Genomic DNA, 19,402 nt, shown 5'->3' with positions numbered 1-19,402 from the left:
GTAAGGCTCTTGACCAATTAGATTACTCTATCACCTCTTTGGCCTGTTTGTTTTGTAAGTGTGGTGTGGTCATGTGTGTTTATTTATAAAGACTGCCAACTATGATTTCACTTATTTCTTTTAGGAAGTTCTCTGCTGTGATGGGAAACTGGGAAGCGGTGAGGACAAATGGGGCATGAGCAGATGCCACTGGTGGGAGGCATGCACCTGGCTGATGTCTGGGAAGCCTGCCAAGGCTATGGAGGAAACCCAGGCTGATGAATGTGCCCTACTATGCTTTGTGGATGATTGAAAGGGGCCAAAGAAAGGGCCAGTCAGAGAAGGTAGAAGCCAGGACCCTTCAGCTAGGGGCAGTTGTCACCTTGCCAAAGAGACATCTAGACACCAGGGTGGGCACCTCTGAGCCACCTGCCATTCCTCAGCCTTAGGCCCTTGCAGGCCTGTTGCTTCTGTGTATTACATGTCATGTCCCTCTTTCCTCCTTTAGTTGACTTTATAGTTGAGGATATCATAAAGCAGAATTCCATCTTAGCAGTGAAAAATAGCAGTGAGATGAGACGATGGTCAGTGGGGCTTCAGTATGGACACGTATGTGACACTGATAAGCTCTGCTGGTTGTATTAATAGGCTGATGTTGAGCTGCATATGACGATCCAGGTCTCCATGATGACAGACGCAAGGAATTAGTAATCCTACACATGAAGATGCAGTTTTCCATATATTGATAAATAAGAGGTAGTGACAGAAAAATCTCTATATAGATATTCCTACACTTCTTGGAAACTCAAATTTTACAGTGTTTTTTAAAACTTTTCCTCTCGTCACCTGAAACACATATTCCTTAAATCCCCAAACTTCAAAATGCACGCACTTCCTTCAGCTGCCATTATTCACAAATAAGGAGGAAGACAAACCCCACCTCCACAAAACCTGACGTTGCAGGGAGTCAGGGCCCTCCAAGCATCATCTACAATATAGAGGCTGTCATCTAAAAGTCAGCTACATTTAGGGCTCCTCTGGTCAAAAACACTCACATCAAGCACAGGTGCGACAGCAGCCCACGTAGACTTGCTCTTCCATCGGTTCTCAAGGCAGTGGCTTGGGATGCGGCGCTGGGCACAGAGCAAGGTCAGAAGTTTCCATGGTTATAGGAGACAGAAGTCGGCTGGGCGGGTACCCTGGACGGGAGGCCAGTCACAGAGAGCTGCAGGGGACTTGGGCAGGCTGGAAAAGAGGAAGATGATCCAACAGAAAGGAAAGCCTGGCACTTGTCATTTCTTTCCCATCTCTTGCTTTTTGTTTTCTCCAGAATCTCTTCCCGAAACTTTCTGCTTTCTGTCATGGGAGTGATTGAAGGTCTCAACTCAGCACTACACAAACACAACATTTTTAATGGTTTTGAATACCTGATCATCAGCTTGCTCTCATAATCTCCCTAGGTACTGGGGCAGGTGGGGAGGGGTCCGTTTCATCTCATTGGATAAAATAATAAAATACCTCAGTCCCATCTGATACTGGTTTAAACCCTAGACTTTTCTAAAAGCTTCAGTCTCTCCGCATCCTGCTCAGGCTAGTTTTCTGTTCTGGAGCAGCTGCTGCTCTGTGTTGGAAATAGACAGTTGCAGAGCTTGGCATGCCCTGCTTACCTGGTCCTGTTTTTCCTTTGAGCTGCACTGTCTACAGAAGCAGCAATAGTGCTGGAGCTCAGGGGACCATCTTCTTATGAGGCTGATGGCGGTCTACAGAATCTAGCAGCCTGGCCATGGCCACTCCTTTCTTGGCCCCTGCTCTGGTACCATTCCTTGGTCTAGCTCCCGGCACAATGATGCAGACTCGGCCACAGCTGGATACCACCTGGGTGGAGGACGCGCTCAGGACTTAGACCTTGATTATTCTGTTTTTAATGGTCTCTGCTAAAATGGAGATTTCACTGTAGGTGGCATACAGAGTGTTCATGGTCAGCATTCAGCTCCAATACAGCTAAACCAAAAGACCATTGGAGGGTAGTCAAACTTTCCTGTGGCTTCTGCCCTCAGTACGCGCTATATCCTTTCAGGCCCCGCAACTCTGCTTTGCAGAGTGATCACAAGGGCAAGCTCTGGGCTCCCATCCCTCAGTTAACCTCACTTGGGTCACAGAAACCAGCTGGGTTTTCGCCTTGATCCCCAAAGCTCTGGAGAACTGGGATGGCCACGTCCTCACTTTCCCTTTCCTAAGCGTGCTCCACACTGCGGACCCCTGTCACTCTCCTGGCCTAGGTACCGATCAGCCACTCACCATCAAAAATATCTAGGTAAGGAGCTGGCACCATTCCCTAATTTCCAGAAACATCTCCAAACTTCAGAGAACTTTTATAACAATGTGCTTAACACTTCAGTTCAGGGAAAGGGAAAGGATACTGGTAGTATTTTAGTTGGGCCTCACTGGTAGAGTAGGCAACACTTTAAAAAAATTATCATAAAGTAAAATTAGCATGTGTGCATGTGTTTGTGTGTAGTTCTATGAATTTTAACACACACACATATACATATATAATACACACATAATTATGCAAACACACCCAAAAAACACATGCTCTCCCTTTATACTTACTCCTTCCCCCACCCCTAGTCCCTGGAAACCATTCATCTGTTCTTCAGTACAATAGTTTTGTCTCTTCAAGAATATCATAAAATGGAATCACAAAGTATGTAACTTTTTGAGACTTGCTTCTTTCACCCAGCAAATCTCAATGTTTTGAGATTCAGCCGAGTGATTAGTTATTGCACGTTGAAGAGTTTGTTCCTTCTTACTGCTAAGCATTCCATTGCATGGACGTTCCCCAGTTTGTTTATCCTTTTACCCTTTAAAAGGCATGTGGGTTATTTCCAAGCTTTGATGGTGTGAATAGAGCTGCTGTAAACATTCACACACAGGTTTTGTGTGAACATGTTTTCATTTCTCGGGGAAAATAATCAGGAGGGAGATTGCTGGGTCATATGGTAAGTGTATGTTTAACTTTATAAAAATAACTGCCAAGCTGTCTTTCCAGAATGACTCTACCATTTTGTACTCCCGTCAGCAATCTATGAGAGATCCAGTTTCTCCTCATCTTTGCCAGCATTTGGTATGTTCACTGTTTTTTATTTTTGCCATTCATGATGGTATCTCATCATGGTTTAGTTTGCCCTTCCCTAATGGCTATCCTTATAACCTCTTTAGCGAAATAATTGTTCAACTCCTTTGCCCATTTTTTTCTTTGTCCATTTATTGAGGGTTTTTTTTTTCTTTTTGTTGAACTTTGAGTGTTCTTTATATATTCTGGATACAAGACCTTTGTCTGATATATGGCTTGTAAATATTTTATCCGTCTGCCACTTGTCTTTTCATTTTCTTAACATTGTATTTCAAGCATGAAACTTTTTATTTTTTTGACGAACTGCAATTTGTCACCTCTTAAATTTTACAGATCATGCTTGTGGAATATCATGTCTAAAAACTCTTTACCTAATCCTAGGTCATGACATTTTTACTTGATTTCTTCCAGAAGTTTTATAGTTGTAGGGTTTACATTTAAGTCCATTTTTAATTTTTGTTTAAGTGTGAGATTTAAATTGAGGTACTTTTTTTTTTTATAAAGATGACCTACTTTTCCAATATTATTTGCTGAAAGAGCTACACTTTCTCCACCGAATTGCTTCTGCCCCTTTGTCAAAAAGGAAATAGCCATATTTGTGTGGGTCTATTCCTGGGTTCTATTCTGTTTCTTTGACCTAAGTGTAGCTCTTCAACAATTCTGCTCTCTTCTTATTACTGTAGCTTAAAGTCTTAAAACTGGATACTGTGATTCCTCTAACTTTATTCTTCTTCAAAAGTGTTTTAGCTTCTAATTCCTCCACCATCCATATAAATTTTAGAATCAGCTTGTCTAAATCTCCAAAAAATTCTGCTTGGATTTGGACTGATTTTACATTAAGTCTATAGATCAGTTTGGGGAGAATTGGCATCTTTACTCTGTCCTCCAATTAATGAACACAGTATGTCTCCATTTTTTTTGGTCTTTGATTTCTTTTATGGACATTTTGTAGGTTTCAGCATCTAGCTTCTAAACATTTTTTTAGACTTTTACCTAAATATTGAAATTATTTTAAACAGTATATGTTTTGTTTTAGTGCCGGTTTTTTCCTTTCTAAAATTGTCATGAAATACATGAAACATAAATTTTACCACTTTAATCATTTTTTAAATTTATTTATTTATTATTTATATCTTGAATAAATATACACAAATATATATTAGGAGAGTTGAGTCAAACTTATTCATAGATTCTACCTTTTAAAAATTTATGTTTAGTTTTTGTTTGTTGTGGTTTTGTTTTGCTTTTTTAATATTTAATGGATTTACGTTTGTACATGGTGGGGATAGAGGGGTTGCTGATTCAACTAGCTAATTGTTATTGGAGTTCTAAATGAAATGATAATAATAAACTAATTGTTTTCCTATACTGTCTAAAACTCTTTCACTTACTCTTTAATTGTACAACTCTTTCATTTATTCTTTTTTTTAAAATTCTCATTGAAGTATAGTTGATTTACAGTGTTGTATTAGTTTGCGGTGTACAGCAAAGTCATTCAGTTATGCATATACATATATCCATTCTTTTTCAGATTCTTTTCCCACATAGGTTATGACAGAATATTGAGTAGAGTTCCCTGTGCTACACAGTAGGTCCTTATTGATTATCTATTTTATACATAGTAGTATGTATATGCTAATCCCAAACTCCTAATTTATCCCTCCCCACCTTTCCCCTTTGGTAACCATAAGTTTGTTTTCTATGCCTGTGAGTCTGTTTCTGTTTTGTAAATAAGTTAATTTGTATCATTTTTTTACATTCTACATATAAGTGGTATCATACGATATTTGTATTTGTCTGAAAGGTGCATTTACTTTGCTTAGTATGATAATCTCTAGGTCCATCCATGTTGCTGCAAGTGGCATTATTTCATTCTTTTTTATGGCTGAGTAATATTCCATTGTGTGTGTGTGTGTGTGTGTGTGTATACACACACACACACACACACACACACTACATCCTCTTTATCTGTCAATGGACACATAGTTTGCTTCCATGTCTTGGCTATTGTGAACAGTGCTGCAATGAACATTGGGGTGCATGTATCTTTTCAAATTAGAGCTTTTGTCTTTTCCAGATAATATGCCCAGGAGTTGGACTGCTGGATCATATGATAACTCTATTTTTAGTTTTTTAAGGAACTGCCATACTGGTCTCCACAGTGGCTGCACCAGCTTACATTCCCACCAACAGTGCAGGAGGGTTGCCATTTCTCCACATCCCCTACAGCATTTATTATTTGTAGCCTTCTTGATGATGACCAGTCTGAGGTGCTACTTCATCGTAGTTTTGATTTGCATTTCTCTAATAATTAGCAACGTTGAGCATCTTTTCATGTGCCCATTTAGGTCTTTTCATGTGTATTTAGGTCTTCTGCCCATTTTTTTGATTGGATTGATTTTTTTTTTGATATTGAGTTGTATGAACTGTTTGTATATTATGGAAATTAAGCCCTTGTTGGTTGCAGCATTCGCAAATATTTTCTCCTAGCCCATAGGTTGTCTTTTCATTTTGTTAATCATTTCCTTTCCTGTGCAAAAACTTGTAGGTTTGATTAGGTCCCATTTGTTTATTTTTGCCTTTATTTCTTTTGCCTTGGGAGACTGACCTAAGAAAACATTGCTTTAATTTATATCAGAGAATGTTTTGCCTATGTTCTCTTCTAGGAGTTTTATGATGTCAGGTCTTTTATTTAAGTCTTTAAGCCATTTTGAGTTTATTTTTGTGTATGGTGTGAGAAGTGTTATAATTTAATTGATTTACATGTAGCCGTCCAGCTTTCTCAACTCCACTTGCTGTAGAGACTGTCTTTTCTCCATTGTATAGTCTTGCTCCCTTTGTTGAAGATTAATTGACTATAGGTGTGTGGGTTTATTTCTGGGCTCTCTATTCTGTTCCAATGATCCATATGTTTGTTTTTGTGCCAATACCACACCGTTTTGATTACCGTAGCTTTGTAGTATTGTCTGAAGTCTGGGGGGGTTATGCCTCTAGCTTTGTCCTTTTTCCTCAGGATTGCTTTGGCAATTCTGGTTCTTTTATGTTTCCATATAAATTTTGGGATTCTTTGTTCTAGTTTTGTGAAAAATGTCATGGGTAATTTGATAGGGATCTTATTAATTCTGTAGGTTGCTTTGAGTAGTAGGGCCATTTTAACAATGTTAATTCTTCCAATCTAAGAGCATGGAATATCTTTCCATTTCTTTCAGTTGTCTTTAATTTCTTTTATCAATGTTTTGTAGTTCTCAGCTTATAAGTCTTTCACCTTCTTGGTCAGGTTTATTTCTAATGTTTTTTTTTTTTTTGGATACCATTTTTAAAAGGATTTTTTTTTTTTACTTTCTCTTTCTTATATTTCACTGTTAGTGTAAAGAAATGCAACAAATTTCTGTATGTCAATCTTGTATCCTTCTACCTTGTTGAATTCGTTTATCAGTTCTAATAGTTTTTGTGTGGAGTCTTTAGGGTTTTCTATATGTAGTATCATGTCATCTGCCTATGACAATTTTACCTCTTCCCTTCCAATTTGGATACCTTTTATTTCTTTTTCTTGTCTGATTGCTGTGGCTAGGACTTCCAATACTATGTTGAGTGGGCATTTTTGTCTTGTTCCAGATTTTAGCAGGAAGGCTTTCTGCTTTTCACCATTGAGTTTTATGTTGGTTGTGGGTTTGTCCTAAATAGCTTTTATTATGTTGACATATGTATTCTCTATACCTACTTTAGTGAGAGTTTTTATTGTGAATAGATGTTGAATTTATCAGATGATTTTCTGCATGTATGGAGATGATCATGTGGTTTTTGTCTTCTCTTTTGTTGATGTGGTGTATTGCATTGATTGATTTGCTTATGTTGACACATCCTTGTGAACCTGGCATGAATCTAACCTGATCATGGTGTATGATCCTTTTTATGTATTATTGGATTCGATTTGCTAATGTTTTGTTGAGGACCTTTGCATCTATATTCATCAAAGCTATTGGCCTATAAATTTCTTTTTTGTAGTGTTTTTGTCTGGTTTTGGTATCAGGTTGATGGTGACTTCCTAGAATTACTTTGGGGAGGGTTCGGTCTTCTTCAATCTTTTGGAAGAGTTTGAGAAGGATTGGTATAAGTTCTTCTTTGTATGTTTGGTAGAATTCCCCAGTAAAACCATGCAGTCCTGGACTTTGGTCTGCAGGGAGTTTTTTTAATTACAGATTCTATTTCATTTCTAGTGATTGGTCTGTTCAAATAATCTATTTCTTCTTGATTCACTTTTGGTGGGCTGTATGTTTCTAGAAACTTGTCCATGTCTTCTATGTTGTCCAATTTGTTGGTGTGTAATTGTTCATAGTATTCTCTTATTTTTTTTGTAGTTCTGCAGTATCATTTGTTATTTCTCCTCTTTCATTTCTTATTTTGTTTATTTGGGTCTTCTCTTTTTTCTTCTTGGTGAGCCTCACCAGAGGTTTGTCAGTTTTGTTTATCTTTCAAAAAACCAGCTTTTGGTTTTATTGATTTGTTTCTATCATTTTCCAAAACTCTATTATATTCATTTCTTCTCTGATCTTTATTATTTCCTTCCTTCTGCTGATTTTAGGTTTTGTTTGTTCTTCTTTTTCTAATTCTTTTATGTGGTAGGTTAGGTTGTTTATTTGAGATTTTTCTTGTTTTCTGAGGAAGGCCTGTATCACTATGAATGTCCCTCTTAGGACTGCTTTTGCTGTGTTCCATAGATTTTGTATGTTTGTGTTTTCATTGTCATTTGTCTCAAGAAATTTTTAAATTTCCTCTTTGATTTCACCATTGACCCATTGTTTCATTTTAACCATTTTAAAGTGTATAGTTCAGTGGCATCAAGTACATCCACAGTGTTATACAACCATCAGCACTCTCTATTTCCAGAATTTTTATTACCCCCAAAGTAAATAGTATTGTTTTTTATAGTTCAGTTTCCAACTGTATATTGCTACTATATAGAAATAGGACACGTGTGTGTATACTTTGTATCTTGTGACCTTCCAAAATTCACTTATTAGTTCTATGAGTTTTATTACAGATTCCTTGGGATTTTCTACATAGACAATCATGCAGTCTAAAAAGAAAGATAGTTTTATTGATTCCTTTCCATCCACTGAGTTTTTAAATTTAGATTATTTTACTTTTCATTTTTTAAATTCCCACTTCGTTCTACTTTATATTTTCTGATATGTTCTATTTAATATTTCTTTCAAGAATGTTTGCAATTACTTATTTGAGCACTTTTATAATAGCTGCTTTAAAGTCTTTTGTCAAATAATTCCAGGATCTATGTCATCTTATTGTTGTCATTTGTTGATTATGAGTTGAGATTTACTTGGTTCTTTGTAGGCCAAGTAATTTGGGTTGTTTGTATCCTGGATATTTTGCATATTACTTTATGAGACTCAGATTTGTTTAAATCATATGAAGAACATTAATTCTGTTTTAACAGATAACCAACCTAGTTAAGTTCAGGCTGCAAATTCCAACCTTCTTTTTGTGGTCTGTGACTGAAACATCAGTTCAGTTTTCAAAGCTTTTGCAGTGAGCACTGATTGAATCTGTCCTATTCGTGCACCATTCATATCAGTGTGGGACCTGGGCAGAGTCTATGCTTTAACTTAGTTCTCAAAGTCTTTGGTATGCTAATTAGGACCAAACCCATACATAAGCATGTCAGGATTGAGCCTAAGGGTTCATAAACAATATGTTCCCTCTTCACTGTCTCTCTGATGTTTTCCAGTTCACTAGTCTCCCCTTCTGGTCCCTTAGCCAGAAACTCTCCACTTCCACAACTGCATCATGTCTGGGGTCATGTGGTAGGAGGAGTGGGAGTGGGGGTCAGGGGAACTATGTATTTGGTTCCACCTCTTAGAGCTGCAGCCCCACTGAGCAGAAAGTTGCCTCTCCTTGTAAATCTTGAAGTTCTCCTCAAGCCAGACCTAGAGTGCTTCTCTTGATCGCTCTCTGTCTGCACCATAGTGCTTACTTCCACAGTTCCAGCTACCTCAAGTTCAGGTTGGGGAATACTGAGGGGAAATGAAACTGTAAACTCACCACCAAGTCCAGCACTACTTTGAGTTCTAGCATTTTTGCCCGATCTGCCTGCTAGTATATACTTCATTTTTAAGGTCTTCAAACATCTGAGGGAGGCACATTGTCTAGGTTTTATAGTTGCATTCAGTGAGAGAAAGTGTGGCATGCACTTACTCCATCACACCTGGAACCAGAACTTCTAGCTATTTTTTTTGCATGACATAATTTTTTTTTAACCCAACCAATTTTGTTTCGAAGAAGAACTGTCAATAAGGCATCATTATTGAATCAGAATAATAAATTACTAGATCCAACTGGAAGAAAAAAATTACTAGATCTATAATCTCTCCATGCCTCAGCTTTCTCTTGTAAAGTGGGGATAATAATAATTCTCACTTTACAGAGTTGTTATAAGGTTTAGATGAGGTAATGTATGTGTATCTCTTAGAACTGTGCCTTAAATATAGTATCATACAGGCACTTGGTATCATCACCATACAGCATTAATCAAAAAGATATTAATCATTTTTGTAAGATGAGATCTATTTTTGATATTTCAAATATATATGCAATGAGAGGTAAAAAGACAAATTTTAAGTAATTATATAGATTGTAGGAAAAATGTACAACAAACAAAATATCAATTTTGTACTTACGTGTGAAGTTTAAGCATGTAAAATTTATATGTGAAAGTTAAACAACTGAAACACAAATGAAAATTTGGAGTTTTTCCTTTACTATAGTTGCCAATTTATAAAAACAAACCATGATTTTCCTTGAAACTTACTGCATATGTGAGTTTTCTTATTAGATGAATATATAACTTACTGTTTCTCTGAAGAACAATTTAGCAAGAATCCAAAAGTCCCTCAATTCTAAATGCTGAAAATATTAGGATTCCCTATAACCTCTCCCCTGATTTGGGAAAGCACTAACAGACTTACTTTTCAAATCTACAACAGTTATATATGTTCAGTTGCATTTCCCTAAAAATGTTCCGTCCGTCCATCATGTGGGTGTCGCTCTCCCTTCTGCTGATGCCCACTTTGTACCTAGGCACGGTCACAGTGATAGTTCTCTCTCCTGTCGCTCTGTCTGCTGCTCTCACGCGTTCCTGGGCATTGGTCTCAGGTCATCTACAGGGCACCGATTCGCTAACCCATAAAGTCTCCAAATTGTGCCTATAGTATGTACAGTCTTGGTGGAAAAAATGACTGGTAATGGGAAAAATTCACAGACACAGTATGTATTTTGGAGTCTGAATGGAATGCTTGCTGCCTGTTGAAATTTTAAAATGATACTAAGTGCCTTGCTGACTTGGACTCCACTTAGCCATAGCTTGGTCTGCCCGAGCATTTCTCTCTGCTCATCAGATTGCAAATGAGGAACCCGTCCAATCTTTCCATCAGGAGTCTTCTCTTTACCTTGTAATTGTACAACGAGTCAAAATTCTGGCTTACTTCTCTTCTACTGAGAGGAACAGTTCCAAGACACATTTTAGTTTTAATACAAATGTCCCAAAAATTACAAACATGCAGATTCTGCCTGGTCTGATTAATTATGGTAGAGGATGGTCAGATTTCCTCATTTGCAAAGCTGCAATATAACAAACTACCCAGAGACCGGAACTGGTTTCCTCTGTGGCTTCTGAGTTTTAGATTTTGCTCTGAAATAACATCTTTTGTTGGCCTGTATTTGAGAAAGATGAAAGGGAAGGAAGTTCTCCCATGAGAAAGTTGCTGTAAATGATCACATTTAAATGAGATTAAAACAAACAAAGAACAGCCACAAGAGGCAGTATTTAACATCAAGGAAGAAAAAAAATCAGACCAAGAAACATAGATTTTCAAGATAATAGAACTACCTTTCATAGACTGTATCTTTGATAATTCACGTGGCAACCTTTTTAGTATGAGAGCAGATGATCTTGGGAATCGGTGTGTTCTCTTGCCACATCATTGGCATGGAGAATAAAGCTGAACTGTGTTGAATTCTGTGTCTGCCTTTGTTTGGTGGAATGTCTTTCCAGTCATGTTTAGTGTAATCTGAACACAGGAACAGGGACCATTGAGAAGATTAAATCTCTGTGGCCACAGGTCACAGAATGAGGTGTGGATTCTGTTGGGTCTAAAATTTCAACATACTGGTCCTAACTGTGTAATTTTGCTTTGTCAACACCCTTTACCCTGAGCACCATCTACACTTACCATTTCTGAACCTTTGCCTTTCCTTGCTGTCTCGAGACTGAAATACATAGCTTAGTTCTTTCAGCCTAGGACTAGGGATGTAGATCAGTGAAAAAGGCTACAAGTCGTCTAGGACGTACACGTGTCGTGGGTTATGTATGAACTCCCGTTTCAGCTGTTGTGTTAGTCAGGCTAGGCTAAACCGTTCCTTGGCAACACAGCAACCCCTGAATCTCAGTGGATCAACACAACCAAGGTTTACTTTTTGCTCATGCAAAATCAAATAGGCAAAGAGAAGAGAGATCAAGAGGTCAAGCAGAGGATTTTCACTGTTGCAAACCCAGAAGTGACACGCATCTCTTCCACTCACACAAGCTGAGGCTAATCACATGGTACCTCCTACCTGCCAAGGAGCTGAATGTGGCATCTTCCACATGCTCAGGAAGGAGGAGAAAACAGGGTAGAGAAGCTTTCAACACAAATGTTCCTTCTGCTGACAATGTATGTAATACCACATACGTCTATCATGTACAATGTATATAATATCACATACATCTACAATGTATGATATATATACATCTACAATGTGCAATGTACATAATATCACATATATCTACAATGTACTGTATAATATCACATACATCTGTAATATATAATGTATATAATATCACATGCACCTACAGTGTACAATGTGTATATTACATACACCTAAAATGTATAATTTATGTAATATTCTTGCTTTCTAAATTATTTAGTTCAAAAGTCCCTCAAGCCTAGAACTGCAGATATATCAGGATTAAAAATTGTTTGCATTATTAGATGTTATTAAGGGGAAAATTTATGATCATGATTCCTGTTTGAGAATAGGCCTTTTTAAGATCCTATTTCTATAAAATAGGTTTAGATTCATTTAATCAGCTCACAGGTATTATTAAAACTAAATTTACCAAAAATATGAATTCCCCAGACTACATTTGGCAAATGCCCAGGTGAAGATTCCTCACTGCATTTTTCAGCGTAAAGAGAAGTTGAGGAGATGGGAGGAAGCAAATGGAGGCACATGGGGCAGAGGAGTTGGCTCCATGCAAGACGATTACAGAGCTCTGGAGACACAACTTCTTCGCTCCTTTCCTTCCTCCCTCCATCCCTTTCTCCCTCCATCCCTTTATCCCTCCCTTCCTTCAACAAATATTATTCAGTCTCTGTCACATGCCACAAACTCTGCCAGGCACCAAGGAGATAATCATCAATGAGTAGTCACTGTTCCTGGATGAGTTAGGGTAACACTGGGTGCTTGACAGATAAATCCCCAAATCCTAGTGGCTCAACACAATAATGTTTACTTTTAATTCATGTACAATCCAAAATGTATGTGCAGGGCAGGGGGAGGCTGTTATCAGTCATATGATTCACATGGCTCCACAAATAGTACATGAAGCTTCCAAGATGTGTGACTGCAACAAGCCAGCAGAAGGGGGAAGAGTGTGGATGTTTCCAGATGGGAGATTTCCACAGGCCTGGCCCAGCGGGGCTGTACACCACTCCATGTCCCAGTGCAGGTGGGAGGGTCAGAGTGGAAGAGACTTAATGGACCAGAGAGACACAACTGAAGGAGTCCACTTTTAGCTTAGGGAAACAAAAATAAAAATTTTATTCATTAGTCCAACAAAAACTCGTTTGCCTTATTTTCTTTTTTCTTTTCTTTTCTTTTCTTTTCTTTCCCTCCCTCCCTTCCTTCCTCCTTCCTCCCTCCATTCCTTCCTTCCTTCCTTCCTTCCTCCTTCCTTCCTTCCTCCCTCCCTCCCTTCCTTCCTCCTTCCTTTCTTTCTTTCTCCCTTTCTTCCTTCCTTCCTTTCTTTCTCCTTCCTTCCTCCTTCCTTCCTTTCTCCTTCCTTCCTTCCTCCTTCCCTTCCTCCTTCCTCCCTCCCTCCCTTCCTTCCTTCTTTCTTTCTCCCTTTCTTCCTTCCTTCCTTTCCTTCTTTCCTTCCTTCTTTCTTTTTCTTTCTTTCTTTCTTTCTTCCCTTCCTTTCTTCTCCTTTCCTCCCTCCCTCCCTCCCTCCCTCTCTCCCTCTCTCTCTTTCTCTTTCTTTCTTTCTTTTCTTCTTTCTTTCTTTCTTTCTTTCTTTCTTTCTTTCTTTCTTTCTTTCTTTCTTTCTCTCTCTCTTTCTTTCTTTCCCTCCTTCCTTCCTTCCTTCCTTCCTTCCTTTCCCTTTCTTCTTTTCCAGGCAATACTCTAGGTACAGGGGCTACTACAGTGAACAAAACAGACAAAAATCTTTCCACTGTTCCTAACCTCAAATTCTATTTTTAGGTCTTATACTCTTAAGAAAATCTTGTATATGTAAGCAAGGAACCATGTACAAAATGTTTATTACATTATTGTTTGTAAAAGAAAAAAAAAAGGAAACAAGTGTCCATTGACGGGAAAAAATGGATAAATTATAATGTGTTTATTTAACAGAATAATACTACAAAGCAGATAAACTGAAAAACTTTGAGCTACAACTATCAACATCTCAAAAACAATTTCAAAAAATCTCAAAATCAAGTCTGAAAAACGATCTCAAAAAATTTTCAAAAACAAAATACTGTGTGAAAAAAGCAAATTGCAGTTGATTAGTAATAGACCCAGGTTACGTTTAAAAAAGTTTTAAAACCCTGAAAAACAATACCACATGCTCTTTATGGATGTGAATTTATATTAAAAGTTAAAAACACGCATGAGCAGGATAAACACAGAATTCAGGATAGTGGCTGTTACTCCGAGGAGGAAGCAACAGAGAGAAATGGATGAGGAAGAGATACACAGAGGGCCTTAGGTGTATCTATAAATTATGATCTCCCTTAGAAAAATCTGAAGCAAATATGACATAACGTTTCGATTGGATAAAGCCGGAGGTAAGCATGTGTGTGTTCAGCATGTCGTTCTCTAGTTTGTTTTTACATTGGAACTGTTTTTGGTACCCTTTTAACTAGACTCATTTCCTCCTAGCCTCTTCCCAAATTGCCCCGTCCCCAAACATCCTACGCATCTCCTGATTAGTGTCTCAACTACTGGTCCTGACCAGGGGAGATATTTTCCCTTCTTGCCCTTAGGTGATGCATCTGAGGCAGTGCAGGGAGGCCACTAGTGGGAAGGAGAGAGGGAATTTGGCTTCCAAGTGGGGAGAAGGGGGTAGGTGGGAACAAGGTCAGGCAGCTCACCTCCCCTGTCTGGCTGCAAAAAGGTCATCCAGAATCCAGCACCCTGGGTGCTTCTATAACTCTTCTAATGGGAGGGACCCCACTAATTTTATTATTTTCAAAGGATTCAACAAATTGTGGCTTTAAGGGTTCCTGTCACCAGTCTGTTCTCCTTGGAATATCTATCTTTTCTCTGGGCAGGTGCCAAACCACCGCAGTCACCTTGACTGCAAGTAAACTCTTGTATCAGCAAAGTGAGTCTGGCTCCCTGATCTCTATTACATAACCGTGCTCGCCACCAGAGTGACCTTGTTCTCCTTGAGCCTAGGACAACACAAGCACAAGGCGGGTGATCCGAGGTAACTTTGTGGGCAGACACCAGTTTACCAGCTCCAGCTCCAGACATGTAGCCCTAGACTAGATCAGCCAAGATGATCTTGGTCCAAGCTGCTTCTTAGTAAAATGGTTTCATCATGGGGTATGTTCTCTCTTGATTGTGCTTTGGGTGTTTTCCATTTTACTGTACATCTCTTTATATCCTCACTTCATCTCTTAATCTTATAAGAAACTTGCCTTTCTTTAAATAACTCTGTCCTGGGACCTGGGATTCTCTCCCATGAGGACCTTATGTTCTCCTATTCTCTCTGTCAGGAGGAGAGGACTGTGTGTGTGTGTGTGTGTGTGCATGTGCATGGGTGGGCTCCTCCCACTTCCCATGGACCATCTCTCCCCTGCTGGAGTCACTGGTCTCCTTCCCCAGCTGGGACCCCTTGATGAGCTGTATTAACCCCGAGTCTCCACCCCATTTGTCAAGCTCTGGATTTAGGTATTGAAGCACAGCTGAAGAAATCCCAAGAAATGGTACACATATTTATAGCAAGCCAATTCTCAGCCCTTGACACTTGCTTTCATAACTAACTCTCTATATTTTTCATGAACCTTCTGGCTTTCTTACACAGTAGCTTTCCCAGACCGTCTCTGCTCTCTTCAAGTATGTCTTTTTTCCCATCCACTCTCACTCGCACTTGAGGATCTCACCAAGGAAAGGCTGGAAGGAGGCAACATAGGCACCTGGAGCAAATATCCCCATCCCCATCATCTTTATTTTTATTTCTACAATTGTTCCCTCTTCCTTTGTTGTGGTATCAAGGGAAGAGACTTTCCTATTCCTTCCTGGAGTTAATCCAGCTACGTGTGCTCTAAATTTCTTGACATCTGAGCTGAGAGATCTTATTCCTGTATCATGCCATCTCTTTCCAGCATCTTATGTAGCTGTCATTTTCAGTTAGCTCTTTGTGTTTTTCCTCCTTCAACAAGTGTGTGAGTGCCTGCACTGTGCTAGGTACAGTGCATCTAATAAAGGATAAAGTATGGCCCCTGCCCTCAGTTGAACAGGGGTAGATGGTAATGTGCTATTCACCTGATTGTAAGTCAGCACGACACAATGACAAATAGTTCTACAGGCATTCCCAGGGAGGAGCAATTATTGTGATGGGGCATTTTAATTTCTTCAAGCCCTTCTACTGCCCCAGAGCCAATCTCCCTATTCCAGCAGCAAAATAAATAGAAAAGGAGAAAAAGCATGCAAATACACTCATTAATCCATTCAAAAAATATTTATTAAGTGTCTACTATGTGTCAGCACTACCGGGGTGCTGGAGGCCCCCTAATGAGTGAAAACAAACAAGGTCCCTGCACTCATGGAGTTTGTAGATAATCAAAGACTAGCCTTAATCACACAAATAAGTATGAGCTGTGGAAAGTGCTGGAAAGGAGCAGTGCTGGGTCATATGCAAGTGCATAATAGAGGGTGTGGTCTAATCCCAGAAAGCAGAGAAGTCTTCCCTGGACCTGGGACAATGGAACTAAGAACTGAAGGATGAGTGCTGGTCATCAAGGTAAAGATGGAGGCCCGAGGAGGGCCAGCCTGCACAGAGCTCTTGTGCAGGGAGGAGGCTTGACCAGGACTCAGGCCTGGAAGGAGGACAGCAAATGGAGGGGTGCAGACATGGAAGGTGAAAGACGCCAGGGAGCAGGGTCTCACAGATCAGGATAAGAAGCTGTGTGTTTATTCTAAGAGCCATGGAGCTGTTGAAGGCCTTGAAGCAAAGAGGAGACTTGATCAGACATGGGCTTAAATGAACACTCCAGCTGCAGGGTGGGTAGCAGGATGGAGGGCTTGGGGTCAACTCTGGTGAAACTGGAAGAGCACTGGATTCAGAATCAGACATCACAGGTCGTATTCAAGTCTTATGAGCCAATGAACTTGGGCAAACTCTTCCTGAGGCTTGGTTTCCTCCTCTGGACACCGAGGCAGTTGGGAGAGGATGTGTGTGACTAAGTCCTGGCTCACAGGAGGCCTTCAGCCCATTTGTTTAATCCTATACCTTTTTCAGTGTTTCCTAAGCCTCATAGCCATTATTTGTCTGCCAGGAGGGGATGTAGGTGAAGGGTGTAGACCCAGTGCATTTCTGTGTCTAGTTCAAAGAGCACACTCAGGCTCACCTCGCAGGCCCTGGGGTGGCGGGATCACTTAAATTATATCACTTTCTTTTTTCTCATTTGCAAATTGCAGACCTCAAAGACTATCTAGGGAGAGCTGACATGGCCTCCTTGACCTGCATCCTAAGTACTGAACTCTTGATCTAAGAATTGTTGGAATCTCCATCACAAATTGGTTGGCTTGTTCAAACAAAAGTGTTATGTTTTGGGACTTCCCTGGTGGTCCAGTGGTTAATACTCCACACTCCCAATGCAGGGGACCCGAGTTCTATCCCTGGCTGGGGAATTAGATTCCAAATGCCACAACTAAGACCCGGTGCAGCCAAATAAATAAGTAAATAAATATGTTTTTTTAAAGTATTATGTTTCCAAAATCTGGGCTTCTTTAAGAGTTTCAACTCTCTGCTAGGTGCTGGCTGGAATTGAGGATTTTAATTGTTCCATCCCTTCCCTTGTCATGATTGTTTTTCACTAATGAGTTAAGCTAATACGTGGCAGGCATAGGATTCAAATGCAGGGAGTCTGGCTTCACACCATGGGTTTTTCCAGGACACCCTGCTGTCCCACTATTCAAAGCAGGCTCAGGAGCTGAGGAGAGAAAATATCTAGGTTTCCACCTTTTAATTAGATGACGAAATAAAGCCATCTTTGTCACCATCCTCTGTCACAGATCTTAGAGGCACAGGAAAGTCTTAGAAGCATCGGAAGCTCATCATACGTGTGATTTAGGTGTAAGGGATTCCTGGTACAGTGATGGGGGAGGTTCTCCTCCCTCCTCCTTGGAGAATGTCCCCTCCTTTTAGGACCTGAACTATTTCTCCACCCATCTACCCAAATTTGTATGTTGAAGTCCTAACTCCCAGTGCCTAAGAATGTGACTGTATTTGGACACAGGGCCTTTAAAGTGGTAATTAAGGTGAAATGAGGTCATATGGGTGGACCCTAATCTAATAGGTGTCCTTATAAGAAGAGATTAGGGCACAGACAACACACAGACGAGGGCAACCCTGAGAGGACACAGGGAAAGGTGATGCCTACAAGACAAGGAGAAAGTCCTCAGAAGGAAGAAACACTGCTGACACCTTGATCTTGGACTTCCAGCCTCCAGGACTTTGAGACAATACATTGCTGTTATGTAAGCCAACCAGTCTGTGGTACTTTGTTGTGGCAGCCCTAGCAAACTGTTACAGAGCCTAAGGCAGCTCTACCAAATCTTCGTAAAGTGAGAAAACCTGATTGCTCTTTGCTTCCCTGCTCATATAGACTAGAGTGGACCCTAGCAGTGAGTTTTCTCTATTTTGTGAACGCAGCTGCTTACGGATTCACAAGCATCTTTCAACCCAGTATCTCACAGGTCTCACGTTTACCCACCACGCTGTTGATGTGGGGTCTCTTCCTGTCTTTCTTCCCTCCTTTCTCCACAAGGATATATGAGGATATATAGCATTCTGGCAGTTAAGCTGCTCGGAGTACATAAAGTATTAATTCAGCAGCTGAGCACCTTTCATTACTTTATCCATATATCTTTGTGAGCTAAATGGTTTTCACATGCTCAAAGCTATATACCATTTCTTCAGGAACCTGACTTTCAAAGGTGTGGGCTTTAGATGGGGAGAAAGTACACTCTGCCCTCATAAAAGATCCCATAAAAAACATCTCTAGGGCTTCCCTGGTGGCGCAATGGTTGGGAGTCCGCCTGCCGATGCAGGGGACGCAGGTTCGTGCCCCGGTCAGGGAAGATCCCGCGTGCCGCAGAGCGGCTGGGCCCATGAGCCATGGCCGCTGAGCCTGCGCATCTGGAGCCTGTGCTCCGCGGCGGGAGAGGCCGCAGCGGTGAGAGGCCCGTGTGCCGCAAAAAACAACAACAACAAAAACAAAAAAAACAAAAAAACCCCACCTCTAACTGCTCTTTCCTCCTAAGTGATAGGTCTGCCAGGACTCTGTGCCCTGTAGGAGAGGGCGGGGCCGCTTCTCAGTGAAGGGCCAGGAGGTTGGCTCCATCGTCCCACCAGGCCCACTGGCATTTGGGTTAATTTTAGTCCTGGGGGCGGTCATCAAGCCTGGCCTCACCCTGGCTGCCACTTCTTGTAAGGCTTCAGGAGAATGAGTTAGAGGCATCTGCCCTGTTCTTTGGAAACTCTGGATGTGCAAACGCTACTTGTCTCCAGGTTTGGGCAAGCCAAGGGTGCTGCCAGGCCGTTCCGTGGAGAGGCTGCATAAGCAAGGATAGAAGGCGAATGTGCATGAAACTTCACTAAAAAAAATCCAATCACAAGACACTCAATGACACTAGGCTGTGTGTAGGTGTTACCTGACAGCAGAAACTTCAGAGCAGGAGGCCCACCTGGCCACAGCATTGGCCCTGGGGGAGATTCTG

General features: G+C 40.4%; 1 protein-coding gene across 13 annotated transcripts in view; it reads left to right on the top strand.

Annotated features, from left to right (window-relative positions):
- PSD3 (pleckstrin and Sec7 domain containing 3) overlaps positions 1 to 19,402 on the top strand; it is a 573,112-nt gene that overhangs the window by 22,536 nt on the left and 531,174 nt on the right. The window lies entirely within an intron of this gene.

The sequence above is a fragment of the Pseudorca crassidens genome, chromosome 21 (genome assembly GCF_039906515.1).
Source record: "Pseudorca crassidens isolate mPseCra1 chromosome 21, mPseCra1.hap1, whole genome shotgun sequence".
Taxonomy (NCBI): Eukaryota; Metazoa; Chordata; class Mammalia; order Artiodactyla; family Delphinidae; genus Pseudorca; species Pseudorca crassidens.
The sequence above is the reverse complement of the archived record's forward strand: the minus strand, read 5'-3'. Positions and strand labels throughout refer to the sequence as shown.